Below are 14,720 nucleotides of genomic sequence, written 5' to 3' on the forward strand. Positions count from 1 at the left end.
CTGATTGCCAGTTTCCCTTGGCTGTTGGACTCCTTGCACGGGTTAGTGAAAGACTTTGTAATCACCACCCTTCACCTACAGCCAGCACCACAGACCACTGCTGCAGCCTCTCAGCCACTCCTGTCAGTTCCCTTAGCTTCTTCCCAGTGTTCCCAGTCAGCTGTAGCTCCAGCTCCCCCTCAGTCGCAGTGTTCCCAGTCAGCTGTAGCTCCAGGTCCCCCTCAGTCGCAGTGTTCCCAGTCAGCAGTAGCTCCAGCTCCCCCTCAGTCGCAGTGTTCCCAGTCAGCTGTAGCTCCAGCTCCCCCTCAGTCGCAGTGTTCCCAGTCAGCTGTAGCTCCAGCTCCCCCTCAGTCGCAGTCCCAGACCCCTCAGTTAGCTCCAGCTCCCTCTGCTCACCCTGCTCCAGCTCCCTTAGCTCCAGCTTCCCCTGCACCCGTACCTGTTCCGCGGGTGGGGGCAGCCACGGACGGGCTGACCTCTGCACCCGTACCTGTTCCGCGGGTGGGGGCAGCCACGGACGGGCTGACCTCTGCACCCGTACCTGTTCCGCGGGTGGGGGCAGCCACGGACGGGCTGACCTCTGCACCCGTACCTGTTCCGCGGGTGGGGGCAGCCAGGTCCAAGCCTTCGCATCGGTCTTCTGTGTTAGCTGCAGCAGCAGGGTCTCAGTCAGCTCTAGCTCCAGTCGCTCTCTCTCGCCTTCAGTCAGCTCTAGCTCCAGTCGCTCTCTCTCGCCTTCAGTCAGCTCTAGCTCCAGTCGCTCTCCCTCGGTTCCCCGTGTCAGCTGTTTTAGTGCCCTCTCAGTCAGCTCCCTCTCAGGCCCCAGTGTCAGCTAGCTCTCACCTCTCTGTTTCCACGCAGCCAGATCTCCCTAGCCCTCAGGCTGCTCCCACGCAGCCAGCAGCGCTGCCTCGCACTCAGTCTGCTCCAGCCCCTGTAGCTCTCCCTCGCACTCAGTCTGCTCCAGCCCCTGTAGCTCACCCTCGCACTCAGTCTGCTCCAGCCCCGGTAGCTCTCCCTCGCACTCAGTCTGCTCCAGCCCCGGTAGCTCTCCCTCGCACTCAGTCTGCTCCAGCCCCGGTAGCTCTCCCTCGCACTCAGTCTGCCCCAGCCCCTGTCGCTCTCCCTCGCACTCAGTCTGCCCCAGCCCCTGTCGCTCCCCCTAGCACTCAGTCAGCCCCAGCTCCTGTCGCTCCCCCTAGCACTCAGTCAGCCCCAGCCCCTGTCGCTCCCTGTCCACTCCACTCTCAGTCAGTTCCAGTAGCTCTTCCTCGGTCCCCAGTGTCAGCTAGTTCCTGGCCTGCTTCCACGCAGCCAGTCGTCTCCCGGCCTGCTTCCACGCAGCCAGTCGTCTCCCGGCCTGCTTCCACGCAGCCAGTCGTCTCCCGGCCTGCTTCCACGCAGCCAGTCGTCTCCCGGCCTGCTTCCACGCAGCCAGTCGTCTCCCGGCCTGCTTCCACGCAGCCAGTCGTCTCCCGGCCTGCTTCCACGCAGCCAGTCGTCTCCCGGCCTGCTTCCACGCAGCCAGTCGTCTCCCGGCCTGCTTCCACGCAGTCCCCTGCACCTCGGCTAGTCCCCGAGCAGCCCCTGCTGCTCAATAAAGTAGCAGTGTGCCCTGTTCCGCGGTCCCAGCCTACGCATCCGGTGCCTCACTATGTAGGCCCCGTTCAGCCCATGGGCCCCGCTCAGTCCGAGCCGGTGGGGGGCCCCGCTCAGTCCGAGCGCCCCGCGCCAGAGGGCCCCGCTCAGTCCGAGCCGATGGGGGGCCCCGCTCAGTCCGAGCGCCCCGCGCCAGAGGGTCCCGCTCAGTCCGAGCCGATGGGGGTCTCCGCTCAGTCCGAGCGCTCCGCGCCAGAGGGTCCCGCTCAGTCCGAGCCGCTGGGGGTCTCCGCTCAGTCCGAGCGCTCCGCGCCAGAGGGTCCCGCTCAGTCCGTGCCGGTGGGGGTCTCCGCTCAGTCCGAGCGCTCCGCGCCAGAGGGTCCCGCTCAGTCCGAGCGCTCCGCGCTAGAGGGTCCCGCTCAGTCCGAGCCGATGGGGGTCTCCGCTCAGTCCGAGCGCTCCGCGCCAGAGGGTCCCGCTCAGTCCGAGCCGATGGGGGTCTCCGCTCAGTCCGAGCGCTCCGCGCCAGAGGGTCCCGCTCAGTCCGAGCCGATGGGGGTCTCCGCTCAGTCCGAGCCAGGGGGTCCCGCTCAGTCCGAGCACTCCGAGCCAGGGGGTCCCGCTCAGTCCGAGCGCTCCACGTCTCCCGAGGGTTCCCCACCAGAGCCCGGGGTCGCCCTTCTCCGCCGCCGCATGCCCCGCGGTCGGCCTCCAGTGTCTGCTCCCCGTCGCCGCCGCCGCACGCCCCGCGGTCGGCCTCCAGTGACCCCTCCTCGTCGCCGCCACCGCTGGGAGCGCGGTCGGCCTCCAGTGACTCCTCCTCGTCGTCGCCGCCGCCGCTGGGAGCGCGGTCGGCCTCCAGTGACTCCTCCTCGTCGTCGCCGCCGCCGCCGCTGGGAGCGCGGTCGGCCTCCAGTGACTCCCCCTCGTCGCCGCCGCCGCCGCTGGGAGCGCGGTCGGCCTCCAGTGACTCCCCCTCGTCGCCGCCGCCGCCGCTGGGAGCGCGGTCGGCCTCCAGTGACTCCCCCTCGTCGCCGCCGCCGCCGCTGGGAGCGCGGTCGGCCTCCAGTGACTCCCCCTCGTCGCCGCCGCCGCCGCTGGGAGCGCGGTCGGCCTCCAGTGACTCCCCCTCGTCGTCGCCGCCGCCGCTGCGAGCGCGGTCGGCCTCCAGTGACTCCCCCTCGTCGTCGCCGCCGCCGCTGGGAGCGCGGTCGGCCTCCAGTGATTCCTTCTCGTCCTCGTCGCCGCCGCCGCTGGGAGCGCGGTCGGCCTCCCTCGTTGGGATTTTGCTTTGTGGCCCCTTGGCCTCTGCGGCCTCCTGAACTGTGTGTTTTTTGTTTTTGGATTTCCCACTGACTCCCCTGAACTGTGGACTGTTTTTTCCCCTGCTGTTTTTTGTTTTGTCATAGCTCCTGGACTGTTCCTTGTTTCGACCCCCTGTTTTGGACTGTCTCCGGCCTTGTGCCGTCGCCTTTTGTTCTGGTCCTGTGTTTTTGTTTTCTTCCTGTACGGGTTTGATTTGTTTTGTTCGCGCCCTGTGATTTCTGTTTTGCTCCCTGTCTTTGTTTTTGTTTCGGGTCCTCCCTCCTGGTCCCCCGCCTCCCGCCCTTGTCTGGTTTTGTTTTCTGGTTTTGGCCGTCGGGAGCCGGCCTTTGAGGGGGGGGTACTGTCATGTCCTGGGCCGTTGGCCCAGCGTTTTGTGTTAGTTTATTTCCTAGTGTTGTGATATGTCTGCGTCTCTGTCCTGAGTCTGTGCCTGTTCCCCGTGTTTAGTCAGTATGTTCCTTGGTTTGTCACTTCCTGTTTATTTTGACAGTCTGGTTTTCCTGTGCTTTGTGTTCAGCTTTGCTTCCCCTGTGTAATTAGTTTCATTTGCCTCACCTGTTGTTCCCTGCTGTTTCCTCTTGCCCTGATTACCCAGTGTGTACTTAAGCCCTCAGTTTTGTTTTGTTCTCTGTTGCGTCGTTGACGTTGTGTGTCCGTGTGTTCCTGTATTCCTGTGTTCTTGTGTTCCTGTGTTCCCTGGGTCTGCCCGTTGTCTCCCTTCCACGGTTTTTGTATTTGTTTTTTCCCCGTTTGAAATAAATCCCTTTTATGTTACGCTGACTTCTGGAGTCCTTCGTGTCAGCCATTCCTCGTCCATTTCCTCCCCGGCCATGACACACACAGAGACACTGAAAGATCTGATGACGTGTTATTAAACAGGGAATTCTGATGTTGGGATTTTCACACATCTTAGTGAGTGAACAGTGATAAAGGAAATCCACTCCTCCAACAGTCATATCATTTTCTATCTTTTTTGCCATTTTCTGGTCCGGTTGCAGCAGGAGAGAAGCCAGCACACTTCGGTCTGTCAGCAGAGCTGCCTACCACCAGGTTTTGACCTGGGGGGGTGAGGCAGGGAAAGGAGATCCTCACTGGAGTGGGGACAGAAGGAAGTTTTGAAGGTGATGTTCATTGCATTTTAGATGGTGCTGTTTCCTGTAGAGACTTGGTTGATAAGTTAGCCAGTACTCTCTTTCTCCAGCTATGCTAAGATACGGAGCTCTCTCTCCTGTAGCAATGAAAAGGTTTCTGCTGTCAGGTGCCCTTTCCTCACGTCTGTCACTGTGGCAGCTGCTGCGCTGTGTGTGCATGCTTGTGTGTGTTCTGTTCTTTCTCTCCTCCCTCTGCAGGATCTGTCACCCTTCCTCCAACAGCAGTGTGCCCATTCACAATCAAGGCCACAGTGTATAAAGAGGAAGTGGTGTGTGTGTGTGTGTGTGTGTTACTCCTGTTGGGGAGTGTGATCTTTGTGTGTGTTGTTTATTCGGTGGGAGTGTTTTGTTTGCCTGTTTTTGAGGATGTTTGACTTTCTTCCTCTCAGGAAGGGCTGCGTCTTCAGGCTGAAGATTGCTTTGAGTTATACTTATTACTTGGATGATACTGTTAAAATAAGCGCCATTAACAATTTGTGTTAACCCTGACTTTTCACTTCTTCTTTCAATCCCAGCTGTGTACTTTCTTTTATTCTTTTTTGTTTCTTGCATAATTATATGTTACTCCCTCATCCCCTAGATCCACGGGTCATAACAGTCACTTTAAACTGAGAAAGCAGCTTAGATTAGAATCATACGCAGCCAGTGAGATTACTAATGGCTCTGCAGCAACAGACGAGAAGACAAACAAATCAACAGGGGTGAAAACACAACCTCAGTCCACCTATATGTGGGCGAGGTAACAACCAACACATTAATGCCAAATATAATCCTTCCATGCATTAAGCTGCACTTCATCTAGTTGTCACTAGACAGTGATGCAAAAATATCTCCTGGTGCATGGATATGAATGCAAACATCTCTCAAATTCACTTAAGAAATAATCTTTTCTTTTTGTTTCTCTTTTTTTTCAATAATGAATTGTAGAGAAGGTGTACTTATAAAATCATTTTGGACTCTCTTCTTCTGGGGTGGCAGTGGAGAAAAATAGACTGTCCTTTAGTCAGTCTATTTGAGACATGATTGTCCTGCTTTCATTCACAGAACTGTTACCATGATGGTAGTATTGTCCTCATTTAGCCCACTCGCACAGCTGCTGGGCAGAACTTTGGCACTTCTTTCAACCAGATGTAGCTAGAGCCTCTCGTGAATTAATAAGAAACAGTGCAGCCAGTAAGTTCTGTAGATGACATGCCCAACAGGTTTGATCAGCATCAATGGATACTGGAAAGAAAATGTCCTTTTGGCCTATGCTGAGTTCTACGCCCTTACACACCTTATTATTAACATTCACACTCCAACACTTGTGTCAGAGAGCAACTTGGGATTTAGTATCTTGCCTTTGGCATGCAGCCTGGAGCAGCCAGAAATTGAACCACCGACCTTCCTATCAGTAGGTGACCTGCTCTACCTCCTGAGCTACAGCCACCCCAAAATGTTGGTAGCACATCATTATATCAAAGTTCAGCTAGCGTGTGGCCAAAGTAAGCTAATGGGTATTTATAATAGACATTCATGATGTCGCCTGGTTGGGGTGGACCCTGAATCCAGCAGAATAATTCCACCGTTTTCTTTCATTTTCTTTTTCACAGATGTGCAACTGTCCTGACTTATTATCTCAGCTTTGTGTTATCATAACTAACAGATCAAATGGCCAGAGATTCAAAACAAAACAAAACATAAATAAAGGATTCACTGAATGCCAAAAATGTTGCCACCCCACCTAAAGTGATTCTGGCATGACCTCAAAAGAAATCATGATTTTGAAAATATTCATTATTCATTTTTAAATTGACATTTTATTTACTTGGGCATAAAATACAATTTCTCTATCAGAAATAATAGGAAATTGTGGACCAGCTGTGCAGATGCACCACCCAAAAACCCTTTCTGAAACCCTGAAAATTTAAGTTTAAATCAGTTGTAGTAAGCTTTTACTTCCTAGTAGTTGCCAGTTTTTTAAAATTACTGACAAAAGAGAGGAGGTATTACCTGCATGTAACTCATATACGCGTATTGTCAACAAATATTTGAAACTGTGTCGTTAGCACTGAGCATGTGATCACAAATGCCAGAAAAGATCTGTGATCTGGGCACCTGGGCGGCTTAGTGGTGAAGCCGGCGACCACATACATAGGCTGCGTTGCGGCGTGGGTTCGCGTCCCGGCCTGTCGTCAATTTTCCCGCGTGTCTTCCCCTGTTTCTTTCCCTGTTTCCGGTCTCTCTCCACTGTCAATAAAAGCTGCTGTGGGCAAAAAAAAAAAAAATTATACAAGAACTTAGTGGCTTGCATTTGATTTGAAATTGGGATGCTTCTACAATAAACATGTTGCTCTTATCTATAATTGAATGACAATAGGGGTCGACAGGACAAGATTCAGCAGTACATCTGCATCTGAAGGAAAAAGGGCACTCTTTTGAGGATGCCAATGTCCACATTTTGGACAGGGAAAACAGATGGTTTGAAAGAGGAGTGAAAGAAGCCATCTATGTCCACTGTGAACAACCATCATTGAACAGAGGAGGTGGATTACGTCACCAACTTTCCCCCGCTTACAGTGCTGTCCTGAGCTCCCTTCCCAGACGTCTCAACCCCCATTCACACCTTTGTTCCAGTGACCTCAATAGGCCACAGGAAACAATGGAGCGGAGTCCTAAGTTGGTTTCAACTGAAACCACTGATTAAATATGACCCACGCCCCCTTCACACCTGGGCACATGTGTTCAAGCACATGATCAATAGAGGGTCATAACCACCTCCAGGGGACTACGCCCACAGGGGTTTAAATACCTGGGTCTCTCCACCATTTGGTTGAGAACTGAAGAAGCCTTTCGGATGAGAGGTGAAACGTCTTCAAGAAACAAAAAGAAGTCCAGTCGCCTTTTTCAAGCTCCAGAGACTACTATGACCTGGATAACTGAGAATCTACACAGACAAATAGGGGTCAAATAATTCATTTTACCACACAGAACAACAAAAATATTATAAAAGTGACTGCTGGGATAGGCTCCACCCCCACCCGACCCTGAACAGGATAAGCAGAAGATGATGGATGGATGGACAAAGTTACCCTCTTGTTTAAACTTCCAGTCATATATTTAAGAGTCTAGAGTAGGGTTTAATATTTTTCCCGAAAATGACATGAATCAAATCCCGGGAAATGACGAGCCATTTCCCGGGAATCCCGGGAAAAAGTTTATTTCTTTTTTTATTTTAATTAGGCCTTCTGTAGCCTGTGTCGGCCTTAACCTATTGTGATATTGTAGAGGTAGCTTTCCAGCTATGTCCTGTTATGCCCAGTAGGGGGCAACGTCGGCTTGATTAACGCAATAAAACCTACATCTCGACATTCGAGTGCTCGAGCTATGCGGTGTTGTATCGTTCCTCAACACTCCCTTAACAAATATAATTCGAATATTCCTCCATTGTACATGGAATTATACCAAGATATTTTACAACTGCTGGTGCAAAACAATACGGTTCATCTCCACAGCGTTGATAAAGGCTCAGCCACGCTGTCGTGGCGACATCTGTTGCGCTATATCTCCACCAGTGGAACGCTGTAATAGTCATTGAAAAGTTAACTACCGTACTTCACTATAATATGGCATAACACAGGGCCTTGAGTAATGCTCCACGACTTGGTCATTGCCATTCTGGCAACAACAAATTTATAACACCGTGTCTGAGGGTTAAAGTAGGTTCGCTGTGAATCGTCTATTGAAAAACTGGCCGATCCTTATAGCCTAAAAAATATACATTTTTCTCAACTCCATTTTAAAAGCGAAATATGTTAAAGCAATCTATTTCATGATAATTTCTTCACACATTAGGCCCGTATCCTAATTCATGATTGTTAGTAAGCGGCTGCAAACGAGGAAAAGAAACACTCGAAGTTAAACAGATATTTCTTTATTGTTCAGGGCAGGCATATTTTATAGGCTATATAATGCAATATAACAATATATAATAATATAAAATTATATAATACAAAATACCTTAGGGTAAACACATTGCCTACGATTTCAACAAATTAAAGAGGAAAAAAGCACAACTGTGTAATACCTCTATTAAAACGCTTGCGATGAAGGCTGAAGCCTTAAACGGAGGCTGAACGTGCCTGAAATGAAGAGTAATGCTTTTCGCATTAAACGAACCCTTCTCTCAATATTTCCTTAAATTTAACATTCTGAAGCTTTCTTTTCTTTCTGAAAGTCAAATCGACGCGCGCGACTTGTTTCCCGGTTTCCCGTCTAACGTTTCCCGGGAAACGGGAAATGGTTCTGATCGCATTTCCCGGGAATCCCGGATCCCGGGATTAAACCCTAGTCTAGAGTGGCTTTTCCCAGCTTTAAAGGAAAGGAAAGGAAAGGAAAGGAAAGGAAAGGAAAGGAAAGGGCTATTTATCACCATAGCTCTTGACATTCAGCAAACTGAACACTAACCCCTCTTAGTACCTCTTGGAGAGGAGGCCATGAGGTCAAGGATAAGCACCTTTTCCCCCCCAACACTGCAGCTTTAAGAGGACAGAAAAACACTCAGAGAGCAACTCGGAGGAGAGAAATTAAATATTTAAATGGCCTAAACGTTTGTCCTTCTTAACAGTCCCAGCTCTTGCCCCTTCATCTCATTTCCACTCTTCTCAAGAGCTGCTCACACATCATCCCATTAGCATGAAGTCCATTAATATGCTAATTATCTGAGCTGGGCTTTGGCAAAGAAGCACATTCATTGACCAGATTAGCAGTAATTATGAGGTGCTGTTGGTGAAGTGTCCTCCAACTACAGGAACACAGCAGGAGTTAATGCTGGATGCATGCAGAGGAACATGGGGACGCATAAATATGAATAAAAGGATATCAGTATATGCCTTATAGGAGTCAGATAATGACTGACATTTGCAAATAGAAATTATAGAAGCTACGGTTACCTGAAATAACAGAAAATAACACAGTGCGCTTTGACTACAAAACTGTCTTCCTCAATACAAATCAACACAGATTATCTAAGTGCACTGAAAATGCTGAAAAATATAATTGCTCTTGATTAGTGAGATTGCATTCTTTCATTTTTTTCTAGTTACTTTACATCTGTGTCTGTTTCTGGTCATAGATGTAATCCCCTGGGAATGATAGCACTCTCATGAACCAGAGCCTTTTCATGCATTTAAATGTTTTTTTAATGCAGTGTTTGTTTTCCTTATGAATTGAATTTTAGCTCTGCAAACTTTTACTCAGTCATTTTACACTCCACTGACTATAATAGGCACCTTTGCTGAAAGGTTTAGATGGCATAAGGGGATGCTTCTTGTCCTTGCTCCCTGCGAACCCGATGATGTCAATTATGCAACAATTATTTTTCTGTCAGTGTCTTATAGAATAGTTAGTTGGCATCATGGTATTTTAAATTGTGTTTAGCAAGCAAAGCAAAAAAGCGGTGCTCAAAAGAGGAAGGAGGGAGCAGGATGAGTACATGCCTGGACTTTGGATTTGCCTTTCCTGAGTGTAAGGACCAAACATGGAGATCTGATGGGTGAATAGTTTTTGTTTCTGTAAAGGAGAAAAACACTGTTACCACTTATATGCTGAAAATAGGGACTCATACTGTAATATGTGAGTGCAATATACAGCATGCAGAAGCTGGTCCACTGGAAACAATGATGAATGAGGAATTCTTTAAATGAGTGTTGTAGGAGTCGGTGGAAGGAGACACGAGCAGGTATGTAGTCTCAGCTTTATTTGGTAAACTCACAACAACTAGAACTCCAAATATAACTCCCGCAAAAGGAGGAGTCAAGCCCTTTTATCCCAGGCCTCTCTCTCCCGCCTTTTCCAGATCTATTCCGGTCTCTCTCTTTGCAATAAGAGCTTGGGGCATTCTGGTGTGAAATGTGCATATATGTGGCCACCACACAGGCCCCCCCTGAACACACAGAATGGCAAACAATACAATAATAAAAACAGCAACCATTTTCAACTCAACATAGCAAAAATAAAATACCACATCAAGAGTATCTCCTAGGGGGTTTAACAAGGTGGCCGCTACGGCTGTGCTTGGCGACCACAGGTGGTGAAAACGAGGGAGGGGCATAGCCCCGACTACGGCGAGACTGCCCCCTCGCAGGGGAAAAAACAGCAGCTGGGGGCAGGTCCTCCGAGTGAGGCATAGAAACGGGAGGACGACCGCGGCGCGGAGGTTGGGCCAACTCAATAGGACTGTAGAGGCTAAGCCAATGCTTTAAGCCACTGAGATGCTACACACGGGCTAACCTAATTGACGCGCTGATCACGGTGCCTGATGAATCAAAGTCTGAGTCATACTTGCCAGTTGAACACTTCGTCCATTTATTTTTATCCACAATCATCAGTGTCCATTATACTTGCACAGATTTCTAGAAACACTTGAAATATCAACACCCATAATTCTCCAAGGTCCTTGCATCTTCAGCGGTCAAAAACTGTTTTTCCCTTCCGGGTGGAACACCTGACCAAACCAAAAAAAACCCTTACCATATATAGTCAGGCCCACCAATTACCCTGTGATGCGTGATACCCAGTAAATACATATTCTGCTCCTACACACCGGCCCCTAATTGTTATGGCCAACTGACATAACAATTCAATAATAACAAAAGGAGCCCAATGCGAAAATTTCAAACACCCAAAGGCAATCAGTTTACACCTCATGTATCAAACAAAGTTTAGAAATAGGTCTCTCAACAATATTGCTCTTAGTCTGCAACCTAACAGAACGCACCAAACCCTTTTTGTCAGGAAAAACCTCCAGCACTTTAGCAAGAGGCCAGGAACCACGTGGGGCTGAAGAATCCATGATGACGACAACATCTCCAACTATCAAACTCCGTTTCTTTTGATTCCACTTCTGTCTCTCTTGTAACAATGGTAAGTATTCCTTGACCCACCGTTTCCAGAATAGATCTGACATACACTGAACTTGTCTCCAGCGACGTTTCACATACGTGTCGGAGGGTTCAAAAAGCCCAGGTGGTAAGGCAGGTTTTCCCTTTAACAGCAGAAGATGGTTTGGTGTGAGAGGCTCCAAGTCATTTGGATCGTCAGACAGCTTGGTGATTGGACGGTCATTCAAAATGGCTTCTACTTCACACATAACAGTATGGAGTCCATCGTCATCTAGCATTTGCTGATGCAAACTGAATTAAGGATGCGCTTTACCAGGCGTATCATACGTTCCCAAACTCCACCATGATGGGATCCCGCTGGCGGATTGAAACTCCATTCCACTCCATTTGAGATGAGAGCTCCTTGAATCTGCTCATGATTCAACGAAGCAAGAGCTTCTCTCAGTTCTCTTTCAGCTCCAACAAAATTGGTTCCATTGTCTGACCTGATATGAATAACTTGACCTCTCCTGCTAATAAATCGACGTATAGCATTGATGCAAGCATCTGTCCCAAGTGAATTCGCCACCTCCAAATGAACTGCTCTACATGCCATACAGGTAAATATCACTCCATACCGTTTGCTAGTTGTTCTGCCTTTCTTGACTTCTATAGGTCCAAAATAATCCACTCCAACGTTTGTAAACGGAGGCAAGTCTGGAATGATTCTCTCCTTTGGAAGATCTGCCATTTTTTGCTCCATTGCTCTCCCATTATAGCGTCTGCAAAAGCTGCATTCAGATATGACTTTCCTCACAGCTGCATTTGCATTGGTAATCCAATACCTCTTCCTGAGAGCTGACAGAGTATGGTTTCTTCCACTGTGTCCTAGTGACTGATGGATATGCTTGAGGATAAGCCTAGAGATATGCTGAACCTTAGATAGGATGAGAGGGTGTTTTTCCTCCAGTGGCATCGCTCCTTTGCTTAATCTCCCACCAACTCTTAACATCCCATCTTCCAAAATTGGATCCAGCCTGTAGATGGAACTTTGCCTGCTTACCGTTCCCTTATTAGATAGAGAAGAAATTTCATCCCCAAATCTTTGCTGCTGACAATAGCATATGATGACCAACTCAGCTTCCAACAAATCTTTGAGTGTTAGGGTTTTAACCTTTGATGTTACTGTGGCCTTTTGTACTACCCTTTGCCCAGCTTGTGGATGAGAATCTTTCAAACCCCTTCTTTGACGACTGAGCTGTAACAAAAGTCCTTTAAGCCTGAGAAACCAAGCTACTGACACCTTGAGTTTCCTCCAATCTGAGAAGTAAATCATGAGTTGGCCAGTGGCATTGAGGGAATCGATAGCAGTGGAATTAACCCAGGCCTCCTGTCTGACCTCTGGATCATCAGAGTCCACCTTACCAACAAAATCTTCCGGCCACTCTTCCTCAGCCCTCCAAAGAAAACTGGGGCCCTTGACCCAACTGTGGTTCTTAAGAAAGTCAGGTACTTTCATCCCCCTGGATGCAGCATCAGCTGGGTTGTCTTTAGAGCCAATGTGCTTCCATTGGGAAGGGTTTGAAATCTCTCTTATAGTGGAGATTCTATTTGCCACAAATGTGTAGAAACGCTTGTCCTCATTATTAATATATTTCAAAACCGCTGTACTGTCTGTCCAAAACACAGATTCATCCAGCTGCATTTCAAGCTCTGCTCTAAGCATCACGTCCACTCTGGCTGCCAGGACTGCAGCTGTTAGTTCTAATCGTGGAATCGTTACAGATTTTAGTGGTGTGACCCTGGCTTTTCCTAAAAGGAAAGCAACATGAACATTGTCTTTGCAGTCCCTCAGTCTGATGTAAGTTACAGCCCCATAGCCATCCTTACTGGCGTCGGCAAAATGATGTAATTGGCTGTGTTTGAGGTCACCAAAACCCTTAGGCTTTATGCATCTTTCCACCTTAAAAAATGCTAATAACTTGATTTCTTCCAACCACCTTTCCCACTGTTTCAGGATATCCGCTGGCAAGGCATCATCCCATCCACAGCCTCTGCTGCACAGCTCTTGTTGCATCATCTTGGCAGGCAAAGTAACTGGTGACAGAAAACCCAAAGGATCATACACGGAACTAGTTGTGGACAACATTCCACGTCTGGTTAGAGACTGCTGTTTCACCTCCATCTTGAATCTGAAAGAGTCTGACTCGACACACCAAAGCAGACCTAACGCCCTCTCAACTGGAAGATTATCTCGATCCAGATTCAGCTCCTTTAAATCCTTTGCCCATTGATCCTCTGCGATTGACTGCAACACTGATCGACTGTTACTTATCCATTTTTCCAAAAAGAATCCACCTCTTTTACAAAGAACAATGAGTTCCCTTATCATCTGGATAGCCTCTTTGTCTGATCCCAAGCTCATCAAACAGTCATCAACATAAAAGTTTCGTTTGACAGCGTGAACAGTCTCATGAGAAAATTCACCTCTGTTGTCATCAGCAGTTTTCCTGAGCGCAAAGCTAGCACAACTAGGAGACGAAACTGCTCCAAACAAGTGAACAGTCATTCTATAGTCTTTGAGCTCTTGGTGGAAGTCTCCTTCTGGCCACCACAGAAAGCGCAGGAAGTCTCTGTCTACTTCTGCAACCTTCACTTGGTGGAACATAGCCTGTATATCACCCATAAATGCAACAGGCTCCTGTCTGAATCGAGTGAGCACTCCAAGCAGGGAACTGGTGAGATTTGGCCCTTGCAATAATTCACCGTTCAATGATGTTCCTTGATATGTGGCACCACAATCAAACACCACTCGTAATGCACCCTTTCTGGGATGATGGACACCATGGTGAGGAATGTACCATACCTTTCCGCTTCTACCTTGCAACTGCTGCTCAGGCACTTGCTCAGCATAACCTTTATCCACGACCTCTTTGAGACAACTTGAATATTCCTTATGAAATTGTGAGTCACTTATAAATTTCCTCCTTAATCCAAGTATCCTTTGCTTGGCCACTGTAAAGCTGTTTGGCAAGATAACATCTGGTCTTTTAAAGGGCAACTTCAGGCAATACCTGTTATCCTGTAGAGTTGCAGAAGACTCCATGACTTCCAAAAATCTGATGTCCTCTCTCGATATTTCCCTCTCCTCTGAGGTCCTTTCATTAAAGTCATGGTTATACTGACTGTTCAACATAGATTCCAGTTTAGACACAGATATTTTATTTACCACAACAGAAGAATGGTCCACATCACAAGTGCCATTGTTTCCATTCAAAGGGCCGTTGATGACCCAGCCCAACACTGTTCTTATAGCGTATGGGCCATCTCCAGAGCTGTTGACGACTTCCCAAGGTTCCAATATCTTAGGAGCATTGATTCCAATCAACAAGTCAACATTGGCATTTATGGTAGGGATATGAACCTTTGACAAATAAGGCCACCTTTCCATATCTGCGGTAGAGACAATATCATCTGAAGTGACTGGCATCTGTTTCTGTGTGAGAACTTCTGGCAACGGATAAAAATTGTTTCCATCCAGCCCTGACACCTCAATCCCAAACAAGGAGTATGCTGGAACAATCTTTTCCTGCCCCATTGTTTTTAAAAGAAACTGAGTCCTTTTTCCTGAAATATTCAATCTCTGCATGAGATGTTCTGAACAGAATGTAGCCGTGCTACCAGGGTCCAGAAATGCATACGTCTGCATGACCTCACTTCCCTTGGTGGACTTGACCTGTACCGGAATAATGGAGAGAGCACCACGATTCCTTCCGGCCCCTAT

The sequence above is a fragment of the Archocentrus centrarchus genome, unplaced genomic scaffold (genome assembly GCF_007364275.1).
Source record: "Archocentrus centrarchus isolate MPI-CPG fArcCen1 unplaced genomic scaffold, fArcCen1 scaffold_52_ctg1, whole genome shotgun sequence".
Classification (NCBI taxonomy): domain Eukaryota; kingdom Metazoa; phylum Chordata; class Actinopteri; order Cichliformes; family Cichlidae; genus Archocentrus; species Archocentrus centrarchus.